General features: G+C 38.8%; 1 protein-coding gene and 1 long non-coding RNA gene across 4 annotated transcripts in view; one reads left to right on the forward strand and one right to left on the reverse strand.

The window, feature by feature from the left end:
- The first annotated feature begins 1,411 nt into the window (after positions 1–1,411).
- Positions 1,412–24,547, forward strand: part of LOC122968724 (membrane-associated phosphatidylinositol transfer protein 2-like) — a 62,443-nt gene continuing 39,307 nt past the window's right edge. For 2 of the 3 annotated variants that reach the window (XM_044334139.1, XM_044334141.1), the window contains exons 1-2: positions 1,412–2,409; positions 12,382–12,419. The gene's annotated coding sequence lies outside the window, so the exon portion shown is untranslated. The remainder of the gene's footprint in view (positions 2,410–12,381; positions 12,420–24,547) is intronic. The other variant, XM_044334140.1, reaches the window with a different exon arrangement.
- LOC122968725 lies at positions 1,829–4,707 on the reverse strand. Its single transcript, XR_006398873.1, has 2 exons — positions 4,290–4,707; positions 1,829–2,572 (listed from the first exon to the last, which is right to left on the reverse strand). It is a non-coding gene; the product is annotated as an uncharacterized LOC122968725 (long non-coding RNA).

A 24,547-nucleotide genomic window follows, 5' to 3' on the forward strand; every position in this document is an offset into this window, starting at 1 on the left:
TAGAAAAATTGAGAAAATAGAGAAAAATAAATATATAACTACAGTGTAAATAATAATTCAGAAAAATGGGGTCTATCATGAATGTTTAACAAAATAAATCTTTATTACACAAAATAAACCACATGTCATCAAACTAAACCAAATTAAAATAAGTGAATTAATATTTACAGTGTGGACATCGGTGGTGTCGGTAGTGTTGTGGATATTTTGTCAGCAGTGGAGACTTTTAATGTCTTAATGCTGAAAATGTTTACTGAAAGCACTCGGCCAAGTGGAGAACAAAAACCAGTAAACACCAGAGTGTTTGCTCCGATGCTGTCTCTAGTCTGTCCTGGTCTTCATCAGCCTACAATATGAAAAATTACTCTGATTGGTTCAGTAGTTTCTAAACAAGGAACTGCACTTTATCCGTGAGCGTTTAAGTCATGTTGCATGTAATTTCAGCAGTTTTGGTTTGAGTGTCTGACTGTGTCATCCACCCATCTGTGTTGTTTAGAGAAGCCTCCTGTGACCTTGGTAACCATGGAGATGCTGATATACCCTCTATCAGAGAGGTTTCTGCCTTCCCCAAAACATCAGAACAAGGAGAAGACATCTTTATCTCTGATTTAAGAATTACAGCGTGACCTCAAAGCCAAGCTTAACCCAATGTAACCCAGTTTGTAACCTCTAAAGATGGAAAATTCCATAACAAGTAGGACGTGTTGGTGTTAAATGAAGGGTGTGTGTGTGTTTGGGGGTGTCGGACGGTGCATAAAATTAAATAAACTAACTAAAGCAGCATAACAAACCAGCTGCAGCAGCGGTTTAAGTGACCCAGGAGCACAGTTGTCTCTCAGGTGTTCACTAATGATCACCTGCAGAACGATGAGAGATGCAGGTTAAAACCAGTTCCAACCCCAACATGACACCAGAGGTCATCAAAACATTATATCAAATATTTATATCTTTATATGATCAGACTGTTCCCAAAAAACACTGCGTTCTGAACACAGTGTTTTTACATTTAGATGTTTTTACATATATACGAGTAATAAAAGTAAAAAGCAGGAACAGAATATTCAGCCTCCATCTGTCTTTTGAACTCCTGAACTGGTCTAACTGGGAAACCAGACTGTCTCACACACTGGCTCCTTAAAGTGGAGTCACTTAAAGTCACTTTTTAGATTTAAACTCACTGAAGCTGCTTTTATCTGTTTTTGGCTGATTTGCTGTGTGATCTGTTGCTTTTCTTCACAAGAGTTTGAGTTTGTGTTTATTTGTTTTTGTCAACACTTTCTGATATATCTGATAAAATGAGGAAACTGTTAGTCAGCTACATACATACATCATTTTGAAAATAATACATTTTTCTATAAAATCATGTTTTTGAAACTTCCTCATAGTTATGACTTTTTTCTTTTTAGTGAACAAGTTTCAGTGCTTTTCTGACCTTTGACTGAACTTCACATCAACTACTTCCTGTTGGCAGATTATCCTGCTCCAGTCTGTGACATCACACGCGTTGAGTCACGTGATTTCAATTCACTTATTAACACTCCAGGTTTAATTTAACAGCAGTCCCTAAACATTAGCATTCAGTAGAAGAAGAGATAGGTGCAGTTAAACTTGAGATGACCCACATTATGTTAATTCACTACAGTTAATTTGCATATTGTGTAAAACAAAAATATACTTTTATTTAATACAAATCGCAGCTGTTAAGTACAATCTTTCCACAAAGCCTTTAAAATGACTGAACCTCCTGAGAGTGTGTGATACTTTAAATTAGGCCCCATGGCAAACATGAACTCAATAATTAGTTCCATTTTTAAAAAATACCAATATATTGGGGTCCTATGCAGTTTTAATAAAGCCCTAATTAAAACAGAAACAGGAAACGATGATATGAAGTCATTAGAGACAAACTGACATGACACACTGGAGTGATAGAATAAAGATATGACGGTATACCTGCGGGGTCTGCAGGTCTCCAATCTGCAGGATTAAGATTAAAGTATTTAAATCATTTTCAGCAGGAATTTTATAATCACGTGTCTGAAGGGGCCGCTGGGGGGCGTCTTTCTCTCTCTGTGTGTCTTCTGATGTAACTGTTAACCTGTGTTCATCCCGCTGGAGCTGAAGCACCGGAGAGGACCGCCGAGCTCCGGATGATGGAGGAGCAGCAGCGGGACTGACAGGCGCGGACACGCCGGCAGGTGAGCGCTCTGTGCGGGCGGAGACGAACGGGACGGACGTCGCTCGTCTTTTACCGCAGAATATAAACAACATCCTGCGATCATCAGGCTGATTTTCACTCCTGCCTCTCTGCTTCAGCTGTGAAAACACTCCCGACAGACAACGATGCTGCTCACAGGCTCATCTGCTGTGTGGAAATCCAGCTGAATAACCGGGACTGCAGACCCGCAGGTGAGTCCTGATGGATCTGTTGTCACCACCAATTAACTGGCAGATCTCTCATTAATTAATTAGGCAACCATGCAAACGTTCATTACATTGTTTGTCAGTGTTTGAACGAGCTGCAGCGGTCAGCTGGCATCCATCATCCTCTCAGCAGATGATCAGTCTGTGTCTCTGATGTAGAGAGGTGGTTCCGTTTGATCACAATAATATCAATAATATCAAGCTGATGTTAGTCTCATATGAATCTCTTATTTTATCCATTAATAACGATGGAATTACGATGTTTTTCATGGGATTTTAAGGGATAATTAATAGATTGAAATGATTTAAGGTATTTTTAATGGATTATTTGCACAGTTTAAGGCTTTCGACCAGAAACTTTCCCTTAATTTACACATTAATTTGCTGCTAGCTTAAGTTTGTCCGTTAATTTGAAATGTTCTTAATCTATTCAATAAGTCTTTAATCATCAATTTAAGGAGGGCAAAAACTAACCCCCTCAAAAACACCTTAATTATCAAATTGAGTAGCTTTTAAGGGGAACATGTCTTCACCTTGATTTACACATTCATTCATTTTCTGCTTCTAATACACATTAAACCAAAACCCATGAAAATCACTCTGAATCTCCACCTTAATTAAGAAATGGAGGCTTTAAGGTATAAATGAAAGAGCTGGTTCTCATGGGTTTTGATCTATTTTAAAAGGGGTTTTGCCCTTTTAAAAATCTTTAAACTGTGTGATTGAACCATTAATTATCACCTTAAAATCCCATGAATGACTCCCTGCAGTGATAGACTAAGGTGATTCTTGATTATCAATTTAAGGAGTTATTAAAAGGTTCTTAAAGGGCAAAAACTGCCGCTTTTACCCCAAATAATATTAAGACCAAAAACCATGTAAACTAACCCTGGATATTCCCTTTAATTAAGAAATTAAGGCCCTTTAAGGTATAAATTAAGGGTGGTTTTCATGGATTTTGGACCACAAGATTACAGAATAAAGTAAATTCAGGGTGATCTGGTTTTGGGGGGGACCCTGGTGTTCTGGGACCAGGGGGCAACACTTTGTGTAGTTAAGATTCGTTTCTCACTGACTTCATCAACACTGTTGAAACAATGATTATATGCAACCGACTATTGAGTCACTAAATCGTTGTTTACTGCGTCAGACACAGTCAGACATTGAACCAAAGATTGGATCTGTTTTCCATTTGCTAAAGTGAGAAAGGTTGCAGCTAACCATCATTTTTATTATCAATTAATCTGCTGATTATTTTCTTGATACATTTTTTAGTCTATAAGATATCAGAAAACAATGAAAAATGCCCAAATATGCTCAAATAACCACAGAAGAAGAAGTAAACCAGAAACATTTGAGCAGCTAAAAGAATTTTTGCTTAAGAAAATGATGATTAATCAGTTATCAAAATAGTTGCTGAATGAATTTTCTAGCAATTGACAGTAAATATTCATATTTGAGAAGCTGGAACCAGAGAATTTGAGCTTTTTTTAAACTAAAAAATGACTCAAAGTGTGTTAATCAGTCAACTAGCTGTTATTTCATATATAAAACTCGACCCGTCCTTGCCTCAAACATTCAGTACGTTCTGCTAACAAAGCACACGCTAACAGACCTGGAGCTATTCTTACACACTGAATGTAAAAACACTTAAAAGGTGCTGCGATCCTCAGCTACCCTTTAACTTATTCAGACGGATGCTGCAGTGGAGCCAAAACCTTCTAGGAAGAACACTTTACACCTGCAAAACGTTTACCAGCCTGCGAGTCACCCCGCTGCTTTAAATAATCATCGTAGACCACACGGTGTCTGTGCAGTGCAGTGAAATGAAATATGTTATATTAACCTTAGATATCCAAACTGACCTGTTGTCACAAATGAGAACGGGGTGGACAGGTGGAATGAATGATGAGGCTTTAATGCTCAAAAACTCACAGGTCAAACCGAGTTGGTTAGAACATGAGAGTCCATGAAAGTAACTAGCTGGCAGAGAATAAAAGAAGCGGACCGGTATAAATAGTGTGTCTGATGAGGGAAATGAGTCGCAGGTGAGGAGTGGACCACGTAGCTGCTGGACTGATGAGAAGTGGGAACAGGTGTGTCGATGGGGAAAGCAGGGAAAGTCCGAGGGCATCTGGTGGACAGCTTGAGGACAGCAGGTCTGGGGAGAAGGAGTGAAAGTACGAGGACTGGGAGAAGCGAGCGGGGACTGGAAACAAAATGCCGAGGGCTGGCGTTGAGAGAGTGTGTGGCTGCTGAGAGGAACTGAAGAGCAGATTGAGACACCTGTTGACGATACACAAAATAAATCATCCATGAAGTGTGTAATAGTCTGATAATTTTTATTTGAACAACATACTGTAGACAGTTAGCATGTAGTATAGATTTGAGACATATTCTGCACATTTCCAGGTCTATATTTATATTCTGGGGCTATACAGGAATATTTTTGCATGATTTACAGTTAAACACTCCTCATTTATCTTATACTAGTCCTTTATGCAGCCCCTCAGTTCAGCCTCTGTCTGAAACAGGCCGTTTTAGCTCCTGTCTCTTTAAGGATGAGCCCGCTTTGCCCTGATTGGCCAGCTTCCAGTCGGTTCAGGAGGCCACGTAAATAAATTACAGTAGCAGGATTTCACTTCTTTTTCTTGATTTTTACTCTAAATGTCGAGCCTGAATCAGATCCAAAATATGCGACAACATGAACAACCTTAGCAACGATGGCCGTTTGACTTGCAGGGAGCATTTCTACATACGTTCACCTCAAATTTTGGCTCTTTGACCATGTTTAACATCATAACAGTGTAAACATAACATAATCACCAAAAAGCATGTCTTTAAGAGTCTGCAGCTAGCTAGCTAGCAGCTCTGTGAGGCTGTTTTTAGGCACAGCAGCACTTTAAGCTAAATGCTAACATGACCACAATGACAATGCTAACATGCTGATGTTAAACAGGCGTAATGTTTACAATGTTCACCATGATGGATTGTGAAAATACCAGGGACAATAATGGAAATAAATCCAGGACTTTATTGTTCTATCAATGACAAACTCTGATGTATGTAAGAGTGTTGTCAATAAACTTAAACACCCTCTTAGCATGCTAACATTCGTTAATTAGCACTAAACATGCAGTACAGCTGAGGCTGATGGGAGTTTAATTAGTTTTTAAGGTTTTTGGTTGTAAAATTAAGTATTTGTCAGATGAAAAATTTCACCAAAGTTATTACAATTCATCCTGATGAATGTCTGTTCATGGCAATCAATCCAATAGTTGTTGAGACATTTCACTAAAAACCTAAAGTGTGAACGTCATGGTGATGCTAATGAAAAAGTCAAAGGGATCGCCAAAGTTAGTAGGATTCAACCTCCGGGAACCATGAATGTTTGTACCAAATTTTGTTCCAATCCATCAAGTAGATGTTTAGATATTTCACAGAATAAGTGAAAAGTTTAACCTCTTTGTGCTGCTGGAGGAAAACTCAGAAGATCACCAAAGTTATTAGGGTTCATCCTCTGGGCATCATGCATATCTGAACCAAATATCATGGAAATCTATCTAATAGTTTTAAAGATATTTCACTAAAAGACAAAAATGTCAACCTCATCATGGCCCTAGAGGAAAAGTCAGGGGTTCACCAAAGACAGAAGGATTCATCTTCTGAGGGACATGAATATTCGTCCAAAATTTCATGACAATGCATCCAATAGTCGTTGAGATATTTGAGTCTACGTCGGACCAACACACACACATTTCCATCCACCCTCCACTGAGCCATGCTGCTAGCATATGGCTCCACATCTGCTAGTTATCAAAGGATTTCACAGGCTTATTGAAGTGGTGTCATGCAGCTAGTCCATCACCGCAACCGTCAAATCCATGGTGTAATGCACTCGTCCTGTTTCCTCCAATATTTCGGCTTCATTGTGCATGGTTTGTAATGTATGTGTGGTGCTGCTGCTGGTGGTGGTGCTGGTGGTGGTGGTGGGGAGCGAAAGAAGATGGAGCCTCACAGGATCTGATTATCGGACCAAAATGATTAGGTTTGCTTTAATGAATGCTGTTAGGAAGTAGCCACCACAGAAAGAATGAGTCATAGTATTGATTGCCGCCCCCTCCTTCGCCAGCCTCCTCTCTACCCTCCTCCCCCCACCTTCCACCCTCCACCTTGTCTATCCATCTATGCTTCCTCCTCCTTTTTTTTCCCTTTAAAATTCATATTGTCGTCTCCTCCTCCCTTCCCCTGTTTTCTCACGGGACATGCCAGATTTCACCCCCCCTCCCCTCCCCTCCCTCTCCCCCCACTCCCTTTCCTTTCCTCCTCCTCCTCCTCTCCAAAGATTTGAGCAGCCGGTCCAAGCGTTGCATACCAATAACGGCACGACTTGTTCGGCTCTACAGTCTGGATGAGAGAGGAGGAATGGAGAAGGGGATGATGGGTGGTGGTGGGGAGCTGGTGGGGAGGAGGGGGGGGGGGGGGGGCAGGGAGGTGGGGGGCTGCTTGTCACGAGATGCCACGTCATCGCAGTGTGTGGAATCTATTTTTAGCAGGGTAAACAGAGGGATTCCAGCCCACTGATCATGGCTTCACAGTCAGGACCGTGCGGTGGGGATGCTGAATGAACGACACTTCTATTAAGCCTCGTCTGTCTGCCTCCCGCTCCCGCCGCCCTCGGCCTGTCAGGGCGAAACGCTGCCGCCACAAATAGACCGACGAGCTCTGTGTCTGACACTCACTCTGTTTCACATGCATGCACATATGCACAAGTGTCTCTCTCTCTCTCTCTCTGTGTCTCGTATGGAATAGCATGCATACAGAACAAGCTTTATATAGACTCACATTGTCAGGGTTTATAGAGGGCAGTGAGTCAGATAGTGACTGCTTTACATATACTGTAGATCCACACCTGAGTGGACACAGTTTTGCAATTCTTCTTAAGAAACAACTCAAAAAAACAATTAATCGATTATCAAAATAGTTTATTTTCTTTTGTATTTTATTTTCTTTATTTTCTCTTGCTGCCATGTGCTGTATATAAACTGTATGTAGCAACTACTTTTCAAAAAAAAAGCCGCTAAGAGACTTAAACACTTTTACCAATGTTTTATTGAAAAAAATAAACAAAAAAATATACAAAAAATACAATCTGACTGTGAAAATAAAGTGATGAACAGACGATGGTAATGATAGTAATGATGTTGACGATGGTGACGGTCAACAGAGCTCTACCAACTCCCTTTGTCCAAAACTCCCGCCGCCACCTAAGTGAACAGGTAAAATAATAGGAAACCACACCCATGTGTCAAACAACGCAAGTGACGCAATACATGATGCCCACGTCAATATATAAACAGAAATAACAACATATTTTGGCTCCTACACTGTATATATACTGTATGTTTGCATGTACTGATTTACATTCTTGCTACTCGGTTTTGAACAAACATTGCAAGTGGACATCATATATGTGAAGATGCATCACTGGTGTATCTTCCTATACAGCAGAACAAAAGAAGAAGTGCTGCTGCGCCATGTTCCACTCTGTTTTAAGATGCAAAACTATAAAAGTGTATCTAAAAAAAAACCCCCAAAAAACCAAAAATACAGCGTAATTTCTACATTATAATACTCTGTAATTTCCTTGATAAAAACCTCCTGCTTTATGATAAATAATGGTGTAATTATTCAAATTCAAACAAACAAACCTTTAATGCCACAAATAATTTTTATGTTTTTTACAAGAATATGCAGAGGAGATTTAGGATATTTTTCAGGCCTGAGTTGTGTCTGCAGGCTTCTTCCCTCAAGAGTTTAGAGCAGCGTGTATGTATGTATGTATGAAACGTCCATGAAACTCAGATAAGCATATTAACATTTTAATCAACTCATATCTGAGGTGTTTTAGTAAACGAATCAAACTGAAACTGTTAAAGTGAGGAGGACTAAAATAAGATTTTTAAAAAGTGAACTAGAAGTAGCATCCATGCTAGTTGCTCCGGGGGGGGGGGGGGGGGGGGGGTTCATGTGTGACCAAATCATTCTGAGAGTCTGAAGCCGTCATGTTTGCAGTGCTCGGCTTGAGCACTTGCTCTAATTAACGTCGCGGGGCTTTGTTCAAATCCAGCGAGGCGTTACGTCCGCATCAAATATTCAGACGCTCACACACATGTTGGATGAGGAAGAGCAGCCTGCTTACTTGATACTTACAGCGTCTCTCTGTTAGTTAAGAGGAATCTCTCTGCATCAGTTTCCTCAGAGACTGATTGAGTAGTCTATTTATTCATTTGCACAAGTAACAAAGGTACAAAAACCACAATACATTAAAGGATGTGAAAAACATGAGTGTGCTGGTGAGATTTAAAAACCCCAAATTCACTTTTTTTAATAAAAGAAACCACAATCATAACTAAAATTTGATCATTTAAAGTCCCCTTTTAGTTTTTCACCCTAAATCTGAATTAAACACATAAACCTACGAGCAGGATTTGTGACATCACAACTAGTTTGGAGCCAATCGTGGTCCAGTATTCAACTTATAAAAGTGTGATGTGGAAACTTGAAGCCTCAAACACAGAGAAGGAGGAAACATCTAGTGTCCAGCAAGAAAACATTAGAAATGAAAAATATTTACATTTTCAGGATGAATCAAGTTCATCAGCTGTTATTTTACATTTTCGTTCTTTAAAAAGGACTTGATGTCTTAATTTTCGTCTACAGAGACAGAAGTTGTTGTTGTCTGAGCAGCGACGCCTGAAATTTTAACATAATATTAACTGACTGATATTAGTTTTGTCCAGCATGATGTTTGAAACATTAAAACCATAAACCGCTTCAGATTCACCGTTATTCATCGTGGACTCTGCTACTGTTGGACAGCTAGCAACAGCTTGAAGTTGAGGGTTGCCAGATCATCATGTTAATATCCTGCTCTTTCACTCCTTAATAACATAATAACACTCTTTGCAGAAAACACACAAACCTGGTAACTCTGCACAGACCTTATTGGCTTATAAGCTATGTGTCGTTAAAAAGACCGAAAGATTGTTTGAGATCGTTAATATTGGTAATTAGGAAAATTCAGCAACACCTTGACATTGATAAGTGACATTTTCCTACCTATAGGTCTATAAACTGCCAGAAAATAGTGAAAAATTATTATTATTATTATTTATAATTCCCCAAAGTCGTCTTCAAATGTCTTATTTGTTGTTCGACCAAAACTCCAAAACCAAAAGAGATTCAGTTTACGATAAACAGCAGCAGGTAAACATTTAGAGAATGAAACAAAGAGTGTAAAGCTATTTATTTTTTGCAGGATTGTTGTATTTCTATATAAAAGCTGTGTTGTAATATCTGTGTGATGCTCTGGTTGCGTGGGTGATACATATTCCCTTCAGAAACTCACTCTAAACTCACACTAGACATTATGAATGTGAGTAATCAAGAGATGCATCTGTGGTCTTTGATGCTTAATCTCTGTGACAAATGAAAATGGGTGAAAGGACTCGGCGTCACCTGCACTACACCGGGTTCGGCCGATGCCAGCTGTATATTAGCCGGACTCAGAGGCCTGGAGCAGAGCCAGATATTAATGGTATTGGTCCGAGGAGTGAAAGCCCCTCATTTTATCTCTTGGTTCAATAACAACAGTGTCTTCCTCTGCTGTCCCTTATATATCTCATTAACATAAACTGTTGTTCTGTCTTCCCACATGTGCACCTGCTTACCTGTGTCTATCAGTATGTGTAGTTGGAGCTCAGGTGCAATGTCTCAAATTTAAAAGCCACAAGCCAACATCTCTGTATTTCCTTATATTCTTCTTCTTTCCAGCCCTTCTGTAGTGGTGGAAAATAACTAATTACATTTACAGTTTTGAGGTACTTGTACTTTACTTGAGTATTTCCATGTGATGCTACTTTCTACTTCAGGGAAATATTGTACTTTCTACTCCACTACATTTATTTGGCAGCTTTAGTTACTTTTCAGATGAAGATTTGACACAATGGATAATATAACAAGCTTTTAAAATACAACACATTGTTAAAGATGAAACCAGTGGTTTCCAACCTTTTTGGCTTTTGTCGTCTTACAAAAAGCAGTGTGTAGTCGGGGTCACATTTCACATGTCTATGAGTTGTTAACAGCTCCACCAAATAGTGATTTTTCCCTCTAAACTTCTCACATGCTTTCATTTCAATAAATGTTCAAATGATCCAATATTTCAGCAAAAATCAAAGATTAGAGAAAAAGTCTAAAAAACTGAAAACAGATTTGTGTATCAGAACTTTGTTTTTTCTTCTTTCCTCTCCCATTAATCATCTCACCACCCCTCAGATTTATCTGATGACCCTTCAGAGGGGCCCTGACCCCTAGGTTGGGAACCACTGGACTAAACTATCTAACTGTATATAAAGTAGTGTAAACTAGCTCCACCTCCAGCAGCTACAACAGTAACATGCTGCTCTAACACTGATGCTTCACTATTAATAATCTAATGATGTCATATATAATAATATATCAGTCAGAGGAACCAAACCACTACTTTTACTGCAATACTTTAACTACATCAAGCTCATAATACTTATGTACTTTTACTGCAATACTTTAACTACATCACGCTCATAATACTTATGTACTTTTACTGCAATACTTTAACTACATCAAGCTCATAATACTTATGTACTTTTACTGCAATACTTTAACTACATCAAGCTCATAATACTTATGTACTTTTACTGCAATACTTTAACTACATCAAGCTCATAATACTTATGTACTTTTACTGCAATACTTTAACTACATCAAGCTCATAATACTTATGTACTTTTACTGCAATACTTTAACTACATCAAGCTCATAATACTTATGTACTTTTACTGTAGTAATATTGTCATGCAGGACTTTTACTTGTAATGGAGTATTTGTACATTGCTGTATTGGTACTTTCACTTCAGTAAAATATCTAAATAATTCTTCCACCACTGCTGTCCATTAACATGGAGCCAGATGGATCAATACAACAACAACTTATGCAAGACAACAGATTGATATGCAGGAGTGTAATATTTCACCTCTAATCCTTTTCAACTCCATCACACATCAACAAACAAAACAACAACAAAGCTTCAGAAGCAAAGTTGGCTCTTTTTTTAAAAAAAAAAAATCAGGACCAACCACCAAAAAGTGAACAAAATGAATCTTTGTTTTTAACTTCAGTTCAGTTACAGAGATGAACAGTACGAGCAGTGATTAGCTGATTTCCCCTCCCCGCTCAGACAGTGATGCATCGCTGTCATTTATCCGAGCGCAGGAAAGCAGAGCAATTTGAGAAGCATCACAACTAACCCCTGCTAGCAGCCCCAACCAACCACCATCACACCGCTCTCTGCACCCCTCCTCTCCCCCCCCCCCCCCCCCCCCACCTCCCCTCCACCTCCCCGCCGCCCTGAGCTAAAGATAGACTGTCCTCTCTCATCACCCAGCTATCACGTCAGGGCCGCGTTCGCTCTCATTTGCTGCCCACGCCTCTTTTTATGTTGTGATGTTTTGACAGTGTCAGATGATCACATTAGCTAAGGGGAGGGGGGGGGGGGTTGAACATGTTTGGCATCCATCAAGGAAAGGAGACTTCCAGCTAATTTCAGACACAGAAATCACTAAATAAGGTGCAGTTTTTCTATTATATTGTTTTATATTTTATTCTTTTTTATGCAAGATCTTTTTTTTTGTGCTTTTCTCCGCCTGGATTGAGGAAGGAAACTGTTTCGAAATGGAAAAGCAGAAACAGATGACTTTAGTATTTATAGATTTGAGTGAAATTTTTTGACAGGGCACTCTTTCACAGAGCTGTGTGTCAGTTATTACGCACTGAATTCATGTTACTGTACATTAGGAAACAGGACAGACGGCGGCTGCTTATTGAGTCACATCTCGGCTGTTTCTCGTTCACAGGGAGAAAGGTGGAGACCGTCGCTGGAGATGGACTGCAGGTCAGTAACAACATCTCATATCTGTAGTGAAGAAAACATTTTTTGTCAGCTGAGCAGTGGTGGAAGATCCTTTTCCTTGAATGAAAGTACAAATACAACAATGTAAAAATACTCCGTTACAAGTAAAACTCCTGCTTTAAGCAAAATGTATTTGAAGTATCAAAAGTAAAATTACTGCAGAAATGCTGGATAATTTAGGCATTGACAAGTTAAAGGGGGCATATCATGCACATTTCCAGATCTATATTTATATTCTGGGGCTCTACTGGAATATATTTACATGATTTACAGTTAAAAAAAAAACCTTATTTATCTTCTACTGGTCCTTTATGCAGCCCCTCAGTTCAGCCTCTGTCTGAAACAGGCTGTTTTAGTTACTGTCTCTTTAAGGCCCCGCCTCCTGATGAATCCACTCTATTCTGATTGGTCAGCTTCAGGAAGCTTCCTCCAGCTCCGGAGGCAACGTAAACAAACTATAGTAGCAGGATTTCACTTATATTTCTCATACTTTACGCAAAATATAAACTAAATACATCTGTACATGTTTGAGCTGAAATCTGATCTGAAATATAGGAGTGGTTAACGTGGACAACACATGGAAAAACCTTAGCAACAACCTTAGCAACCAGCGCTACAGAACAGACGGTCATTTATGAATGAGCTGATGAGCTGACGTCAGAAAAAACAGTCGTAACGAAGCGTTCAGAGCAGGTTGAAGCCCTGAATTTAGACTTGCAGGGAGCATTTTTACATACATTCACTTCAAGTTTTGGAACTTTGACCATGTTAACCATAAATATCCAACATTATAACAGTATATAAAGAACAGAAATACAAATAAAAACATACTGAAGAGCAACTTTTGTTTATATACTGCATTATTATAAAGAAAATAGAATTTCTAAAGTCATGCAAACTCAAATATTTGAGGGCCCACGACGCTTATGAATATAAAATAGCATAAAGTGGAATCTAAAAATTACATTTAAGCACAGTACTTGAGTTAATTTACTTCCCACCGCTGCAGCCGGGATTATTTTGAACCTCAGCTACTCGGCGCGATAATGAAACTGCAGCTCGACTGAAATATAAATATGAAAATCTATTTCAAACACGCGCTGCAGCAGCAGCAGCCGGCGTGACGTGCCGACAGATACCGTCAGAAAACATCAGAGGAGCACAGATGCAACCTGCAGCGCCGGCACGTGTTTGATATGTTCAGGATGAGTAACAGGAGTGTCTGGGTGAGGAAAGACATGTTTGACAAGATCTCAAATTAACAGCCATAATAGTGGCAGATGTTAAGCTGCGTGCAGAGGGACCGTGGTGTTCAGAGAGAGCGGCGGTTGATTCTGTTAGCGTGTGCTCTGCTGATGCTCAGATAAAGTATATGTGTGTGTGTGTGTGTGTGTGTGCTGGGCGGAGTACCCATCAACAAGTCATTTCATTCAGAGGATGTACATCCCTGCAGCTCTCGGATAAAAAAAAAAAAAAACAGACGCCGAGAGCGAGGAGAGTGATGTACCGCGGCGCTGCTGCACAAATCTCGAAGCTCATTCACATTCAGAGCCTCACTTCCTGTCCGCTCGTATATATATGACACTGTATTTATTTAATGTAGGCTTTTTTTGTGATCTAAACGTCCTCAGGTTCATCCTCAGAGCCAAAAGGCTTCACAGACTCTCAGTCCTTGTGCAGGATTTGAGGGTTTGAGAGATGAAACAGCAGCTATACGACCTACAGAACACGTCTGGCTGCAGGTGGAATGTTTTTAAAGCCGGAAACCCGCTGCGACGACGTCGGCTGGATGTAATTAAAGAGACGTTTATAAAGGATAGACGTGTGAGTCAGAGAATTTATCCTCCCCTCGCAGCGCTCACTCAGTGCACGTCAGGTCTAGTTCCAACTAGTTTGTGGCTCTCTCATGTTTTTACAGTCCAGTCACAGAGACGAACGTCCGATCTTACAGAGAAATAAACATCTGATGGTCTCAGACAAACCCAGAACTTTGTTTAACAACTTCATGCTGTTCTGAAAGTGTTTCCTGAATCCTCAAAGACTTTTTCTGATCATCTGGATGAAAAATACTCTGTCTGCTGCAGCATGAAGAAGATTTTTATTTATTTATTTATTTATTTTTCTTCTTCCTGGCTTGTTTCACCACCTTAAGAATAATCAAGAATTAAAGGGTTTATGTCTTAGCATTGGTTTTAAAAATATTACTGCTGGTTTATAAAGGTTTAGAGACAGATTATCTTTTTAAACAGCTGCTACATTATGAACCATCCAGACCTCCAAACGTGGATAAACAGCGTTCAGTTTTATGAACAAACTCCTAGAAAACTTGAGTTTCGCTCCAACTCTCATTACTTTTAAAGCAAGGCTGCAGACTTTTCTGTTTATTTGTTTATTAAATTAAATTTATGACTATTTATTCATATCTCGCACTGCAGCGTAGCTACACTGTAATGTTTAATCTGTTTTATTCTATATTAATGCCTTTTATGTTTTATATAAAGCATTTGCTCAGCTGTGGAAAGGTGCTGTACAAATAAACCTTTATATTTAGATTGATTGATGCAACAAATGTTTCTGTCTGGCATCAAACCGTTTATATTAAAGTTTTCTGGCAAACGTCTAAACCAGGATGCTGAAGTTTCTTAAGTTGTGACTTTATTTCCTAATGCGGTGACTTGCAAGCGCTGATGACATGCAGATTTAATCTCATCATGATTCACAAATTGCAAATTGCAGCTACATTAACGAGTCCTACAGTCCTCTCATGGCTCACAAATACTGTACAGTGTTTCTCTCAGTTAGTTAAACTTGTCCAAAGTAACTTTGGGAAATTATAACGACATTTTCACAGTTTTCTGACATTTTACAGACAAAACAATAAATCGATTAACTGAGAAAATAATCAGCAGATAAATCGATAGTGAAAATAATCGTTAGTTGCAGCTCTAATCATCAATATATATCAATATAACTGACTTTGGTTTACGTTTTACTAATCGAATAAGGAGATACAGTGTTGTGTGTCATTTTTGGTCATTTAGTAAAAAGAGAAACAACTTTGGAAACAGTAAATATTGTTATATAACAGGAAATATTTTTTTTATCCAGATGGATAAAAGAGTCTTTGAGGATTCTGGAAAAACCTTCAGAACAGCAGTAAAATCTGTTGAACAGATTGTTGAGGGCTGATGATGATATCAGGTCACATTAAAATAAAACTTTAACTTCTTTTAGTGGCTTTAAAACTGATAAAACATTAAAGTTTAAGTAATAATAAAACCTGCAGGATTCATGTGAATGTGAATGAATATTGCAGCCATTAAGTTACTCGAGTGGTGTCACAGCTACTATCTAGAATTATAAAAGGCTGTTAAACAACCTTCCAGGATTGTTAAAGATTATTTTGTCTGAAAATTGGATTCTAACGTTACCGCTGTGACTTGACAGTAACGATAATAAATGAGAGACACAAAGACCTGATGTGAACTGAACGTAGATTTATTCTACTTTGCATGTGGGCTTAAAATTTGCATTTGTATTCACTTTCATTTATTCAACATGTTGGGATTTAATTTAAATAATTTAAGTCTGCTGCAGCATCCGTATGTAAATGTAGACGGGAGCCGCTGAGGTATTAGAGTGGCGTCACGGCAGCGGTCTGCAATAATAGCAATTTGTAAAGGGCACAATTTTGCTCATTCACTGATTTGTTAGTGAAAAGGAAAGACCTGCGTTCACGGTACACTCAGCCGGCTCATTCAAATTCTGTGGACAAAGCAGGTGAGATCGCGCACACGGCAGGAGAGGCTGGATGGTCACGACATCCTGCCAATAGATACATAATCATCAGAGCAGGTGATCTGCCTGCGGGAGAGCAGATAAAAGTGATTCATGCACATGTGTTGTTTTTTTTTTTTGTTTTTTTTGCATGGCTTCATTATGTGTCACTTTCAAGCTGCCTTATCTCAAGTGACTGCATCTTTTAAGATGATCGCAGTAGAAGAAGAGTTAAAGATTTGTGACGCGTGTCAATAAAACTCTGCCGAAGGCTTCCTGGTTTTTATGTTTCACCACGTTGAAGGATTTGAGATCATTTATTGCAACTTAAATTAGTTAAATAAGCTGTTTTTTTAAGTGTTGTTGATCACAGCTTCTTCTAAACGTAAAAAATGAGACTACAACTGCAAATATTAGTGATTAATCGATTATTCAATCAATAGAAAATGAATCGGCAACCATGTAGATAATTGATGAATCGTTTTAGTCATTTTTAAAATGTTTTTTAAGAGTCGAGCTTCTTAAATGTGATGATTTGCTGCTTTTAGGTTTTGCACTGTTGGTCAGATAAAACTAGACATTTGACTTGTTTTCTGGCGTTTTATAGACCAACTGATTAATCAGTTAATTGAGAAAATAATCTGCAGATTAATTGATACTGACAGGAATCGTTATTTACAGTCGTGGTTAGCTGGAGGCTCAATATTATGCTGCTTTGTTGCACATTTTAATGAGTTAAATAAAGGTATTTATGACGATTTTTGACCATTTCTTCCTTTAGATGTTTGAGAGAGAGAAAATTCTCTGAGTGCAGATTCTCAAATGTGAGGATTTGCTGTTTTTTCTCAGTTTTATATCATTGTTAAATGAATATATTTAGGTTTTAAACTGTTTGTCGGAGAAAACAAGACATTTGAAGCGTCACTTTGGACTCGTTTTCTGGCATTTTATAGACCAATCGATGAATTGAGAATCGATACTGAGATTAATTGTTCACAGAGTGTCAGTTTTCTGCCCATTTGTTGCACACTGAGGCTGAATGAGTTTAAGGTTTATGAATGTTCTTGATCAGAGCTTCTTCTAGATCGATTAGTCCATTAATCATTCATTTGACCGGTTAATTGCCAGCTATTTATGTAATCGATTAATCGTTTTAGTCGTTTTTAAAGCAAAAAATGTCAAAACTTCTCTGGTTGCAGCTTCTTAAATGTGAGGATTTGCTGTTTTTCTCTGTTCTGTATCGTTGTAAAGATGGATTCAGGTTTTAGACTGTCGGTCGGACAAAACAAGACATTTGAAAACGTCACCTTTGACGTTGTTTTCTGGCATTTTATAGACAAATAATCAATACTGAGAATAACTGTTAGTTACAGCCCCGGTTGAATGTGCAGAATCTGAGGCTCAGTTTTCTGCCCATTTGTTGCACACTTTGATGATAAAAAAAAAAAAGGTTTTTATGACTCTTGTTGCTCACTTCTTTCTCTGAATGTTGGATGAAAAATGAGACGTGTTGCAGGAACAGACAGAAAGACAGAAAAAGACCATCAGTCTGGTGGGCTGCACCTCCGACTTGCTGCATCACAACAAACTCCACAAATCAGGCTTCAGCCTCATGCGTCCATGGTAACAGAGCTTCCTCAGTCCCGAGGAGGTGGAGGCAGTGAAGAGGGGTGGAGGGTGGGGGGAGGGGGGGGTAAAAACAGAACAGAGGTGGACGGTGAGGAGAGGAAGAGAGAGAGAGAGAGAGAGAGGTGGGGAGGGGGAAAGAGAGAATCGACACCTTCTCTTATTTCACAGTGAGGATTTAAAAGGCGAGGCTCCTTCCCGATCGGGGGGCAAGCCGGTGCAGATTGGCTGACGGCAGAGGAAAGGATCGCGGAGGAAGGCAGGGATGGGGCAGAAGGATGCCTGGGCGGAGGGTCTCTTAGCATACGGGACCAGGATCTGCAATAACCCCTTAAGCCCCCTGTTCAGAGGATCATCAGTTGGGTGTTTAGGTGTTTCCTTCTGCAAGGTAAACATCTGCTTTCTTTTCACTTGTACGCCTCCAGTCCGGTCTCCTCCCTCTCCACTGCACTGTAGTGAAAACACAGGTAAATTAGATGATGGCAACATGGATGCTCGTTTGTTAGACTGGGGCTCACACCAGCTCAGACTGGTGTAGATGGAAGACACGTCAGGTTGAGGATCTGCAGGTGGGCTTCTGTCGCTGAGGCTGATTTTATTTACTGTTGTTGCAGCTGCTGCATGACTATCTGGCTTGTGTGCAACACATGTTTAACGGTCACGTTGGGTGGTTGTGTTGTGCTGCACGCACAGTGAGTAGTGCACGCTGGTGGGAGTAAACTGTGAAAAATCAATCAGTATAGGAGGTTATACTTTGCACAGAAAAGATTAAATCAGATTTTAATGGGATTATCTTCTGCAGATGTTTTTTCCTGTAAATGTATTTTGCAGGTGTTGAGCATCACAGCTGCTGCTGATCACTGTAGCATGTTGCTCTGCCAGCTAATTTGAATGAGAATTGAAGTACGCAACAAGAGCACACAGTACAGTACTTGACTCTTGGGGGGATTTCATGAAACCTGGAGAAATGACACTCTGTGTGTGTGTGTGTGTGTGTGTCATTCTCGGCCTGCTCGCGTGCGTCATCTAATTTCATTCTTTCACGCCAGCATGTTTCTTGAAATGTGAGAAATGGTTGCGGTGTGTTTTAAATCCGTATGTGTGTGTGTTGTTTGATTGTGAAAAGCAGAGACGGATCCTGACAGGGGAGCTTGTTAGCGCAGCACGACTCATGTAGCACCTCAAACAGCTGAAGAATCGAATCAGATGCATCCTGGTGCATCGCGCCGATGCATTCTTGCTCTTAAATTGGCTAATGCGTGTTAGATTAAAACATGACAGACGCGTACGGTTTGCATAAACTTTTTCCTTGTGCGTCCTCGTGATTATGTTAATTCATTGGATACGCATTCTGTCAATACGTTCCCGAGGAATCTAAAGTGGCTTTGATTTCCATGAATTAAACATGACCGTCACATGTTAAACAGGGACTTACAAAACCTCACATGTAGATGGGTTCCCGGGTGACGTCAGCGTGAGATGATGAGATGGAAAAAACAAACCAGAATGTCTGAGAGCTTATGAGGAGATCAGTGAGAGGTATTAAGCTGCACGGTTTGACAAAATAACAGGTAGAACATGTTTAATACCCCCCCATGAGGAAACCTCTGCAGAATTAGCTGTTTGCATCTGTTCAGAGTCGTGGATTTTTAATAAGGGGGTGGACAGTTTTGCACAGAAATGGATGAGGATTCTTAAATTGTGAAAGGTGGTTGGTAGGGGTGTGACATGCAACAAAGGTTACAATGATTATTTTATCTTATTTGTAATTCTTAGAGAAATGATAGCAGAAAACGCTTTTTAACATTCAGGCTGAAACCTTCACAGTTGGTCTCTGTGGTCTGACGGGGTTTGAGTGTTCAGGCAGTTTTTCAGGGGGTCGGTTGAGCAGAGAGTCGGCCTCTGGGAAAAAAAAAAAAAAGCTGCCGGTGAGCAGTGTTGTGTTTAATGGACCGGAGCTTCTTTCCTCTGAGTGTGTTGCCTTGGTGGCAAATTTGGTGCAATTTAGCTTGAGAGTTCCTCAGTCTGCCATCATACGGGACTTTGATAGAGGGCAGCTGGCACCCACTTAGTGTTCACTTTCTCTGCGGAGGTGGAGTGGACACAGTCTGTGATTTAGGCAGTGAGCTCAATTAGGAAGCTGACCAGGAAAACTACGGGTAGTTTGAAATCTCCCAGCGGCTGCAGAGAAGACAGTCCTCTTCTTTTGTCGTTGGTTGTGAAAATGTTTTTCACACCATCCAGCGCTGAGGCCAATCTCCTTTTTTATGATTGACTCCATGTTTTATTCCTAATGCCATAATGCACGGTGCAAGCCTCATCAGTTAAATGGATTAGAGTGGAATAGAGGTGCACAGGGAAGGCAGAAAGCTCATTTCCTACGTGCTGTGGTTTTGGTAGCTCTGTGGGAAATTGGCCATAAGCCCAAGGGATCTTTGTTTAGGTTTGAACTCAGCAGTGGACATTCCCAAAGTAATTAGAGGGAATGGAGCCATATTCGGGCCCTGAGAGAGAGAGAGAGAGAGAGAGAGAGAGTGATATTGAAGGATGCTGAGATGAAAAGCATTACATCACATGTTGGTAGTGTACTCTGAGAGATGTTATTGTCTGTGCGGTTATCTGCCAAATGAGAGCACAGTGTTTTTAATGCTCTGGTTTCAGAAGCTAAGTGCTCGACTTCTTAGTGAAAAACTCACGTCGCTCGTGGATGTGCAAAATTAATATTTACTGGAAAACACACACACTTATGTTACAGACACACAGTTGAAAGATTTATGTTATTATCTTCAATTAATATACTAACTATTGTTCTGTACTCACTGTTCTTGTTGGATTAGCTCTGTCTCTCTGTCTTGAGTTATTTATGAACTGTGTATAACAAGGTTCGACTAAACAGAGCTGATGTTGGATAAAATGTAAACTGCTTTAAACAAACACACAAAAAACAGCTTTGTTAGTTGGTCAGTTGTTTTTTATCAGCAAAACTATATTAATTTGCTGATTCCAGCTTCTAAAATGTGACTATTTGCTGCTTTTCTATGTTGTTTATCATCATAAATTGAATAACTGTGAGTTTGTTGGTTGGATAAAACAAGCAACATGTTGTTACCTTAGACTATAAATAAAGACGCTTGTCAATTAAACATGCCTTTCTAGAAATATCTTATTAACAATAAAACAATAATTTTTACAAAATGGCCACCGGAAAACTCAACTGGTTCGGTGCTGGTTCCCAAACTTTTTGACTCGTGACCCTTTAAAACGAAGCTCCGTCTACTTGTGACTGTTCATCACAGACTCGAGTCTTTATGTGGATGTGAGTTATAAGCAGTTCAACTAGAATTAAAACTCAAATTCTGATTCAGAAGAATAAATAAACTATGGATTTATGGAATACTTCAAGTAGATTCTCTAATGGGAGCAAAGACGTTTTTTCTATTAATTCAGAATTACTACAACATTGTATAATTAAAGTCAGTACTGTAAAATTGTCATTATTTATTTATTTTTTAATTTATTGTATAATTTATTGTATGATGTATCACACACCCACACCTACATTATTTACGTATATCATTAAAAAAATGTATTGTCATCATTACATGGGCTATATAACATAAGTAAAATGTATGAAATGCCATGATGACAAGTTTTCTTTCTCAGATTGTTTCATTTGAAGGATTTTAAAAGGCCTGACTAACATTTCACAAGAAAAAAAAAGCAAAAATTTGAGAAAAGTTGTAAAAAATAAGCATCACTTTGTGTAACAGATGTATATATTTTTTTATTTTGTGTCCCTTTAATGATTAGATTAATGTTAGAAGACTTGACTTGACTTGAATTTAGTAATTGAGAAAACTTCAAGTTAGTATTTTTTTGGGGGGATGTTGACCCTTTTTTGCATGAATGTCAGTTTTGTTGTATCCAGTATCTTGCAGCCTTCTGAGTCATTGCACCATCAGGCACTTCTGCACCGGCATCCATCGTCGTTGCTGCTTTGCCAGAACGTAGCATCCTCAGTTTAAACCTCTGAACCACCAGAATACCTTCAGTTTATGCTTCAGGTTATATTTTTCAGTGAATACAAGCTTCTCTATCTGATGTGCTGACTCACAGCTCACTTAGCTGATGAGGCAAATAAAAAAAAAACCCAACAACAAAAGGCTCAGTCTGTCTGTCAGTTTTCATCTGTCTCTGTCTCACATTTTTTGCTTTATAGGGATTATCGTGTCACTATATATAGCACTTCTCTGTAGGTCAAGGACTCATTCTTCACAGGATTCAGTGAGAAATGCCACTCGATTTCCCTGCTGTAATATCATCAGAGCACAAAACCCCCCTCAGCACAGTAAATAAGGTCGTACATCACAGCCTCCGGAGAGCTGCTTGGATTTGAATGTTCATTCATAGATGACACAAAGCATTGCAGTTTTAATACCTGTAGCTGTTGTTTATAATGTGCATCGTGGGAATTAGCTCTTATAGATTGAAGAATATGGAGATTAATTCATGCAGATTTGGCAGTTATATGATTTAAAGATGTTATGCTTTAGGTTAGAGTTTCGTTAAGCAGAAGTAGTATTAACTGCCAGTATTTACTGTAAAAAACTTAATTTGTGCTGTTTACTCACAGAAAGCTCATTTGCATCCACTTCAACAATGGAAGAATGGCTCCCAAACATATCCAAAAGTTATTAAAAATGTACAGATATTAGCATTGTCAGCGTCTTTCTTTTCTTTGGTTATACTTTTTCTAAATGTTGCTAGTCAGCCATTTATTAAAAAATTGTTTTTGTCTTCTTTCCTCTAGAAAGATTAATGACTGTGTGGTTTGTGCAACTAATTTTCAAAACAGATTCACAGATTGACTCTTCAACCACACCATCATCTATCAATCATCAGTGAGATATAATTTATAGAATAATTATCCACTAATGTTTTAAACCAGAGGTGGATCTAAAGAAAAGAATACCTCTAATGACTAAATATACTTTGATAAAGTAAAACATGAACCTTCAAGAAAAAAAGAGTTGCTGTTTCACACACCAGATGCCATATAGTTTAGTTAATGAGTGGATATTTTGGGACTAATTAAATCGATCTCTAGATGAGTTTAATCAGGATCTTATTTTCTGTGGGAAACCCTGCTATTCCATTACTTTTCTCATTTGGTTGAAACTATCTTTAACATATTAGATCTTAGAGAACAGGTTAAATAACCACATCTCTATAATTAAGTTTTTTCTTTTTATGTCTTACATAATCTACATCTTTTATATTGTGAATGTTATTTTAAATTATAAAGGTAGAATAAACCCTTCCTGGGCTTTTTTTCCCCTGCACATTAAATTCTTTGATACTCGGATGTCGTTTCTTTTTTACAATCACGCAATTGCAATGAAAATAAATTGCAAAATAATTATAACTGATCAAATTAAAGCTATCATATAGTCATATTTATAATTATGGGAGTCAAACACGGTTGTAAAAATTGTAAATTATAAATTGGTAGATATTATACTCACTCACTGTTAGTGGTTGAAAGTGACTTTTTAAAGTACATTTACTTGAGTACTTTCACTTTAATTGAGTATTTCCATCTTCTGCTGCTTTATACTTCTACTACATTTTAGCTGATACATTTACATTTGATACTTTAAGTACATTTTGCTGATAATACTAATGTACTTTTACTTCAGTAGGATTTTCATTGCAGGACTTTTACTTGTAATGGAGTATTTTTACAGTGTTGTATTTGTACTTTTACTTAAGTAAAGGATCTGAGTCGATCTTCCACTGCTGGTCACCATCTTTATAAATACACCTTGCTTGAAAATTATATCATACAGTTGAAATTGAAATGTACACACATAAATAAACACTAAAATGTTAAAAAGCTAATGAAGCTTCATGTTGTCATCAGTCATACTGTACATCCTGACCTCTACGCTTCATCTGCTACGGCAGCTTGACCAAACATACATAGCCTAATCATGCACAGATGGTCAGACTGTTGTACACAAACTGTAACACTACACACACACACACACACACACACACACACACACACACACGCACAGAGTCATGTTTCCATCACTTCAGAGGATATTACATTGCCTAACCCTAACCTTAACATAACCCTAAACTTTCCTTAACTATAAACCAAGTCTTCACCCTAAAATTAACAATTTACATTAAGAAGACTTGCTTTTTGTTCACATAAGGGAGTCGAGTCCCCACAACATGACTGTGTAAACAGATTTATGTCCCCACAACATGAGGAAGACCTGGTACACACACACACTCTCTCTCTCTCTCTCACACACACACACACACCTTAAAACCTACAAACCAAGTCTTAAACTTAAAAACAGCTCTTTGAAGGTCCGTCCCAAAGTGAGCACCGGCCAAAATGTCCTCACTTTCCAAAAATGTCCTTCCAAGGTCTAAATCTCATTATGGTCCTCACATTGATAGATGTATGAGAATATATACACACACACATACACACACACACACGCGCCTTAAAACCTACAAACCAAGTCTTAAACTTAAAAACAGCTCTTCGAAGGTCCGTCCCAAAGTGAGGACCGGCCAAAATAGCCTCACTTTCCAAAAATGTCCTGCCAAGGTCTTAATCTCATTATGGTCCTCACATGGATAGACATACGAGAATACACACACACACACACACACATACACACACC

The sequence above is a fragment of the Thunnus albacares genome, chromosome 18 (assembly GCF_914725855.1).
Source record: "Thunnus albacares chromosome 18, fThuAlb1.1, whole genome shotgun sequence".
Classification (NCBI taxonomy): Eukaryota; Metazoa; Chordata; class Actinopteri; order Scombriformes; family Scombridae; genus Thunnus; species Thunnus albacares.